This window comes from Homarus americanus, unplaced genomic scaffold (assembly GCF_018991925.1).
Source record: "Homarus americanus isolate GMGI-L3 unplaced genomic scaffold, GMGI_Hamer_2.0 scaffold17510, whole genome shotgun sequence".
NCBI lineage: Eukaryota > Metazoa > Arthropoda > Malacostraca > Decapoda > Nephropidae > Homarus > Homarus americanus.
The window spans coordinates 7501-16558 of NW_024712529.1; positions in this window are offsets into that span (position 1 = coordinate 7501).

Below are 9058 nucleotides of genomic sequence, written 5' to 3' on the forward strand. Positions count from 1 at the left end.
ACGCAGCACACACACAAACATACTTCCCTGAGACAAGCAGACCCGTGCATGCGATTTATGACTCGTGTTTTGAAAGTGCAGATAAGGTCCTAAACATAGCCCTTGCTTGCACTGCCTGCAGGTGCCGCCGACTCATCTATGCAGACCGTCGTACGTACACCCAGGCAGGCCAAGAATCCACTCGACTCCTTCTATATTAGGGGGTGAGTTATACAAGTCGAGGGGGGGGGGGAAGTGGAGGGGAGGTGATAGGGTGGGTAGTGGAGGTGGTGGAGGGTAAGGGAGGTGATAGGGTGGAAGGGAGGAGAGACGTAATGATGGGTAGGGGAGGTGGGGAGAGGAGGGGTGGGGAGGTGGTAGGGGGAGGTAGAGGGGAGGGTGGGTAGGGGAGGCCGAGAGGAGGGGGGGTGGTGGGGAGGGGGAGGGGAGGATGGGGAGGAGGGGAGGGTAAAGGCATGGGAGGTGATGGGGAGGAGGGAGGTGTAAGAGTGTAGGGGAGGTGATGGGAGGAGGAGGTGGAAGGCGGGAGGTGATGGGGAGGAGGGGAGGTGAGAGTTAGGGGAGGTGATGGGAGGAGGAGAGATGGTGGAAGGGGCTAGAGGGGTAGAGGAAGTGATGAAAGGGAGAAGAGGGGGTAGAGTGGGTGGAGGAGAGGGGTGGGGTCGGTGGTGGTGAGGGGAGGGAAGGGGTGAAGGGAGGTCGTGAGGAGATGTGTGGTCCGGTGGAGAGAGATCGTGAGGGGGCGGGTGGAGTGAGGGGAGATGAGGAGGGGTGGGAGGTGACCGAGGGGAGGGGACGTGAGGGTCATTAACTCACACCTCACTCTAAAAATATTACACCCTGCATAATAAACACTCGCCCACCTGCATCACCCACCTGTCCAATTACGACTTATTTACCTGGCCATCTTCTATACTGTCAACTTCACCATCCGTTAAGTCCCCTGCAGGAAAATTCTAAACTCTTAATTTTTCATTACAATTGCCTCACCTCCCGGGTATCCCATTCCGATCCTTTACTAAATAATGGTTGCCTCTTATGCCCGAGACTGGCCGGTCCAAGGGCCACCCGAGCGTAAATTTGTGTTAGGGGTAGAAGCTGTCGCCAACACAACAACCACACACAAAGTTAACGAGCTGTATGACCCAATGTCAAGGAATAATCCATGAAGACCGGACATTTTGCAAACTGCACTGGCTAACCATTACCCCAAATCTCGATTCGCAAATCGATTAACATACAGGGGCCGGATACTCAAAAGTAATTACAATATTGTATCTTTCAGTTAACTGTGTAAGTCATCCTCAAAGTTGTATGTCCTCTGTGTAGTGATACTCAAAACAAAACAACCGCCATCTTGTGACGTCACATATTGTATCTGAAGACAGTAACTTACAGTACCTTCAGAGCTCCTGTAACGGAATAAAACCCGAACCTAGTAAGTATATTTCTCGATTGCATAAATAACACATGTCTTCTAAGCTATGATAATCCTCATTAAAACTGTTTTATAAGAGAATGCCTCAGTAAACAAGTCTTATGTGTTATTTAAATGGAAAATAATATTTTATGATAAAATCTAATTAGTTACAAATGATCTTATAAACAGCAGCTGTGTTTGTTTATGTGTTAGCAGCAAGATGGAGGTGATCAATGTATATTTAAACGATCGAGTTTGGTGGCGTGTGAGGAGGCACAGAGACCCTCTTGACTTCTATGCTAAGTGAAGAGCAATTGTTGAGGTTGAGTGTTAATGAAGATTTGTATTTAAAATTCTAGATATACTGTATTTTATATTTTAAATAAACACACTTTCCCATCCTCTACATACATACATACATACATACATACATACATACATACATACAGTTCTAAAAGTATATAATGATATGAAAGATTAAAGACTGAAGTAACTGGGACATTACATTAAATAAGAACATTGAATTTCAACCTGAAGTGATTGCCCTCGGTGGACCGCTCCCGAAATCCCAGGTGAACCCTGTTATTCTCTGCAAATACCACCTCTCCAGGATCGCCCACTGGTCCCCAGGTAGGGTCGTCCTCTACACTGATGGTTCTGTTGACCCCGCTACAGGTAGGGCCGGGGCTGGTGTCTACATCTCCCGTCCTGATGCCCCTGAGCCTATCAAACTGTCTCTCAGAGTTTCTGACGGGGCATCCTCCACTCAGGCTGAACTAATAGCCCTCCTTGCTGCCCTTCTCGCTGAGGAAGAAGCAGATGGTTTCTGCCCCTTGCTTGTCTGCTGCGATTCCAGGTCTGCTCTCGACGGGATCGCATTTGGATCAGGGGAAAATAAGGACCTCATCCTCCGAATACGAGGGTTAACATCTACACTTCAGGATGCAGGCCATCATGTGACATTCCTATGGATACCTAGTCATGTCGGTATCTTGGGGAATGAGGCAGCAGATGGCCTTGCCAAGACTAGCTGCAACAAGGCCACACCTGACTACTTTGCTCCTCGAACACTCTTACAGATTAGGACCCAAATTCGCCGCAAACAGAGAGAAGCTCGGGAAGCAGCCATCCCCCTGGACTCCCCGCCCACCTGGTACGATGTCCTCCGTAAACTTCCTGACCTCTTGTACGTCCACGGGAAAGGGTCGCGGAAAGGGGACGTGATTGCTGCCCGTATCATCATTGGGTATGAATTTGCTTGGGAGATTGGTATCCCCGCATCCCCTGAGCAACGCTCTTGTGCATTATGCAGAAGACCCGACAGCAGCACCCTTATCCACTACCTCCTAAGATGTCCCCACACACAACGCTTCCGTGACGCCTGCTGGACCACCACTCCACGACCCCCTGACGGAGACACGATGATCCTCCCCATACTGGCCAGATATTTTGTAAATAATATTGATTATGTGTTAAAGGAATACCCTTCCTTCCTTAGGCTTTAGTAAGCCCCTTTATAATATTTATACTGTATATACTTGTCACACTTGCCAGATGCTTCTGGTGTCATTGTACAGGGGTACCTAGTGACAGCACTAGGATCCCGCTTCCTCTATCATGGAATAAACAATTGAAATTGAAATTGAACATTGAAAATGTCAGTAATGGCGATTTTTGTCACTAGCGATAAAATCATTATTGAATGTTGCGAAAAATATGTTGCATAATTAAAACAAGTCAATATAGCTTTACGAATGACACATGATGGTGATATTAGTCAGTGGGTCACGTAAGAGGAGTGTCGTTGACGTCAGCTGATAAATGCGGTAAATAAATACGTTAGAGAAAATGTAATGCTCGAATGCGCTTCATGGGAGACTATTACAACTTTACTGAATATGTCTTGGTACTCTGAAGGGCGGGAACGATTTTGTGGTATATTGTTAAGGGTTTTCTAAAATTACTGTGGTGCTTAATATTACACAACACACGCACACACAGATGCACACACACACTAAAACACACACGCACACACATAAGAACATAAGAATGGAGGAAACTGCAGCGGGCCTATTGGCCCATAATGGGCAGTCCCATTTACACCCAACCCCTATTGCTCATATATCCAACCAACCTATGTTTGAAGCTATCTAGCGTATTCGAGTTAATGACGATGTTTGGTAACTTGTTCCATTCATCCACTACTCTATTTCCAAACCAATGTTTACCCATTTCGCGCCTAAATCTAAATTTGTCTAATTTAAAACCGTTGTTACGACTTCGCTCCTGGTTGGATAGTTTGAGTACCTTTGTTATATCACCTTTGTTTAGCCCTGACTTCCATTTATACACCTCTATCAGGTCGCCCCTCACTCTACGTCTCTCGAAAGATTGCAAATTAAGATGCTTTAACCTGTCTCTGTACTCAAGGTTCCTAATGCTCGGGATTAGTCTTGTCATTCTCCTCTGAATTCTTTCTAGGGATTCTATATCCATTCTGTAGTACGGTAACCAGAACTGAACTGCGAAATCCAAGTGAGGTCTCACAAGCGCAAGATATAGTTTTAGGATGACCTCGCTAGTCTTGTAACTAACTCTCCTTTGTATGAACCCAAGTACTTTATTAGCCTTGTTTCGAGCAAATACACATTGTTTACTTGGCTTAAGATGCCTACTTATCATTACTCCTAAATCTTTCTCACAGTCGGATTTCTCTATAACATCGTTGTTCATCTGGTATCTGGTTTCTCTGTTTACATCTCCTAGAGACCTAGACTAAGTACTTAAATTTGTCCACATTAAATTTCACACACACACACACACACACTCACACACACACACACACACACACACACTCAAATACACACGCACACGCACACAAACACACATTCACATTCAAAATACACACACACATACACACACACACACACTCAAATACACACGCACACACACACACACACATTCATTCACACACATACACACACACACACCTATACTCAGGACAGGCAGTGACCCCTTTTCTAGACATCCTCTGATTAATACACCCATTACCGTTGCCTCAGTGGTTAGTAATACTGCCTTAGTGGGAGTGTGTGTGTGTGTGTGTGTGTGTGTGTGTGTGTGTGTGTGTGGAACGTTTGTGTTTCCTCACTACCGTAATTCTTTTTAAATCAATTGTAAACGTTAAAAAATGAGTTACATACAAATTAACTCTATATTTAACTCTTAGTGTCAGGAGGGAGTAATTTACATATTTATTAACTGTCTTATTAACATATCAAAAAGAGACTAATTACACAGGTACATTCCTCACCTGTGTGGGTAACTTATTAGTCAAAGGTGTATTGATAATTAGCAGATAATATAATTAACATAAATATAAAGTATACCCGAAACAAAGTATACCCGAAACAAAGTATACCCGAAACAAAGTATACCCGAAACAAAGTATACCCGAAACAAAGTATACCCAAGTCAAAGTATACCCGAAACAAAGTATACCCGAAACAAAGTATACCCGAAACAAAGTATACCCGAAACAAAGTATACCCGAAACAAAGTATACCCGAAACAAAGTATATCCAAGTCAAAGTACATAAAAGTACCACGACAGACTATGAACTTTTGACTAAAACTTAATTACAGACCAAGAAGACGCAAGTCATCATCTCATTATTGTCCTTTCTGTACCAGTGTCTGACGCGTGATCCCTGACCTCTAACGTGTGACCCTTGACGCGTGACCTCTGAGCGTGACTCCTGGCGCATGATTCCTGACGCGTGACTCCTGACGTGTGACCCTTGACGCGTGACCTCTAACGTGTGACCTTGAACCCCCCACCAACCGCCCACAGTAAGTTATGCATTACTTAAACGTCAATACATACGAATGAGAAAAATATTTAAATAACAAAAATTAACGATTTTAAAACAAAAATAAATAAATAAAAACAGAAAATGAATTAAATGTGATTAAATGATTATATAAAAACAATGAAAATAAAATGTGATTAGAAAATAAGAGAAAATTAATATAAACAACGACTAAAAAAATAAATAAATAAGGAAAAAAAATTATAGAAGAAAATACGAATAAATGAATATAGATTAGTGGATAAAAATAAATAATATTAAATAATGCGCAATAGATAATAAATGATCAAAATTAAAGAATGAAAACATAAAAAATAAAACTGATAAATACGAATAAAATAAATATAACAAGTGTACAGATAATAAAAATAATAAATAGTGAAGTAACCATAACCCCTTTGACGCCACACATGCTCTTTTAATTGATTTATTCTGCCATAAATAATTCCACCCCGAAGTTGACCTCACCGACACCAACTAGCAATCCAATAAACATACTATAAATGCATTCTTTATGTAGACCCACGCCCCCACACCAACCCAGCCACCATACCAAACTTCAAGCCTATTAGATGTGGCACATTATTCCTTTAAGTGAAATAACTACTGTAATATATTCAACATGGCAAACACCTTTCACGTGATTAATTTCTACGCCTAGCGAAGTGTAACTGGGCCCATGATCTCAACGGGCCATTTGATCAGCGTGGTGGGGATATAGTACACTGCATACTTAGTCTTCTGGGGTAGGGTGGCCGACACTGTCCTCGACCACCTTATCTAGCTCGGGAACCCCTTCGCATTGTCTGGACTTGGAGTGCCCTGGTGTCACGGTACGATTTTCTGGGTAACTAACCCGTTTATCTGATAGACACGGAGTGACGCAGAGGAAACGGTGATAACAGGATGGTGTGTGTGTGTGTGTGTGTGTGTGTGTGTGTGTGTGTGTGTGTGTGTGTGTGTGTGTGTGTGTGTGTGTGTGGTTTATACTGCATATCAACGGTAGGGAAAAATTAATCACAGGAGCAATATATAGACCTCCCAATCTTGATAGAGTTAACGAGCGACTTATCTGGGATGAAATGCGCAGGGCTTCCATACACAACAAAGTCTGTATAGTAGGCGACTTTAACCTTGGCCAAATAGATTGGACTGACCTTACGGGTAACTCAGAATCAGAGGATTTTCTTGAAACGATCCAGGACTGTTTCATAAGTCAACATATAACCGAACCCTCCCGGGGTAATAATATACTCGATTTAGTTCTGTCGAACAGAGAAAACCTCATTAGCAATGTCGAGGTAGGGAATGAGCTTGCAAACAGCGATCACAAATAAATTAGATTCCAGTTAGATTTTCAGGGCAGACGTAAAGGGAATTTCACAAAAGTCCCAGATTTCAGAAGGGCAAACTTTGACAGTTTGAAGAGGCAGCTGAGAGAGGGGGTGTCGCGCTTGGGGGTGAGCTACATGACCTCACATGAGGTGACCTCACTTAATGTACCCACAGAGGGCTACCTCACAGTACCAGGAGACCTGACGGTTGAGACTGACCTGATAACGAGATCTGAGATTGCCGAGCTCCACGACAATTTAAATAATGAGTTACTTAATGCACAAAGGCAGAACATACCATACAAAAAACTCAGATCAGACAACAATGACCCTAAATGGATTAATAATTATTTAAAGAACATTATTGGCCAGAGGAAGGCTATAGGTAGAAGGATAAATCGTGGCAAAATTTACCTCCGGGATTATTATAAGGTATTGGCGAGTAGGGTTAAAACCGAGATAAGGAAAGCTAAGAGGAATAATGAGGTAAGGATAGCAAGGGAGGCGAAGACAAACCCCAAAGGATTCTACCAAATGTATCAAACTAAAACACGAGAAAATATTGGACCAATACAGTCAGATCCTGGCGAGCTAACTGATAACGACGGAGAAATGAGCAATAATCTAAATAAATATTTTTCAACAGTTTTCACCACCGAAAATTTAAACATGATACCCGAGGCACCGAATCTATTCAGAGATAGTGAAGAAAACAAATTAAGCAAGATAGTAGTGACTAGTAATGATGTCAGTAAGCAAATAGACAAACTAAAGCCTAATAAGTCACCTGATCCCGATGAGATATTTGCCAGAGTATTAAAGGAATGTAAGGAAGAGCTTAGTATGCCCTTAGCAAAGTAGTTTAACATGTCCTTAAAAACAGGTGTAGTACCAGAATCCTGGAGGATAGCGAATGTAATACCGATTTTCAAGAAGGGGGATAGATCACTATCCTCTAACTACCGTCCAATCAGTCTGACTTCAAATAGTAGGCAAATTACTGGAAGCAATCATTTCAAACTCTATTCGAAATCACCTGGAGAAGCAACAATTGATCCTGATTTCCAGCATGGCTTCACAAGCGGGCGTTCATGTCTAACTAATCTATTAACATTCTTTTCATCAGTTTTCGAATCGGTGGACGAGGGGCACAATTATGATGTGGTATATCTCGACTTTAGCAAAGCCTTCGACAGAGTCCCCCACGAAAGACTAATTAGAAAGGTAGAAGCACATGGCATCAAAGGTAATATCCTTAAATGGATTAGGGCGTGGTTACAGGACAGGAAACAGCGAGTGAGCATTAATGGCACTAAATCCCATTGGAGCAACGTCACTAGTGGAGTTCCCCAAGGCTCAGTACTTGGACCATTATTATTTATTATATACGTAAACGACATAGATATCGGCATAGAGGGCAACATAAGTAAATTTGCTGATGACACTAAAATAGGACGTGTTATTAAATCTGCCGAGGACTCCGCAAAACTACAGGAGGATCTAAACAAAATTTTCGAATGGTCTGAAAAATGGCAGATGAAATTCAACGTGGACAAATGTAAAGTACTCAGTATAGGAGATGTAAACAGGGAAACCAGTTACCAGATGAACAACGATGCCATTGAGAAATCCGACTGCGAGAGAGATTTAGGAGTAATGATAAGTAGGAACCTTAAGCCAAGCAAACAATGTGTTTTTGCTCATAACAAGGCTAATAAAGTACTTGGGTTCATACAAAGGAGTGTTAGTTACAAGACTAGCGAGGTCATCTTACAATTATATCTTGGGCTTGTGAGACCTCACTTGGATTACGTAGTTCAGTTCTGGTCACCGTATTACAGAATGGATATAGAATCCTTGGAAAGAATTCAGAGGAGAATGACAAGACTAATCCCGGGCATTAGGAACCTTGAGTATAGAGACAGGTTAAAGCATCTTAATTTGCACTCCCTTGAGAGACGTAGCGCCAGGGGCGACTTGATAGAGGTGTATAAATGGAAATCAGGGCTAAACAAAGGGGACATTACAAAGGTACTCAAACTATCCAACCAGGAGCGAACTCGTAACAATGGTTTTAAATTAGACAAATTTTGATTTAGGCGCGAAATAGGTAAACACTGGTTTGGAAACAGAGTAGTGGATGAATGGAACAAGTTACCAAACATCATCATTAACTCGAATACGCTGGATAGCTTCAAACAAAGGTTGGATGCTTATATGAGCAATAGGGGTTGGATGTAAACGGGACTGCCCAGTATGGGCCAATAGGCCCACTGCAGTTTCCTCCATTCTTATGTTCTTAAATGGGCACAGGTTCCCGTTAATGAGTGAGTATTGCTCTATCTCCCTGTATAAACAACACCACCACCTCCGTCTAATGTGATGGACTGGAGTGAAACATGAAAGGTGGCGGTGTCACGGCACTGCACTCG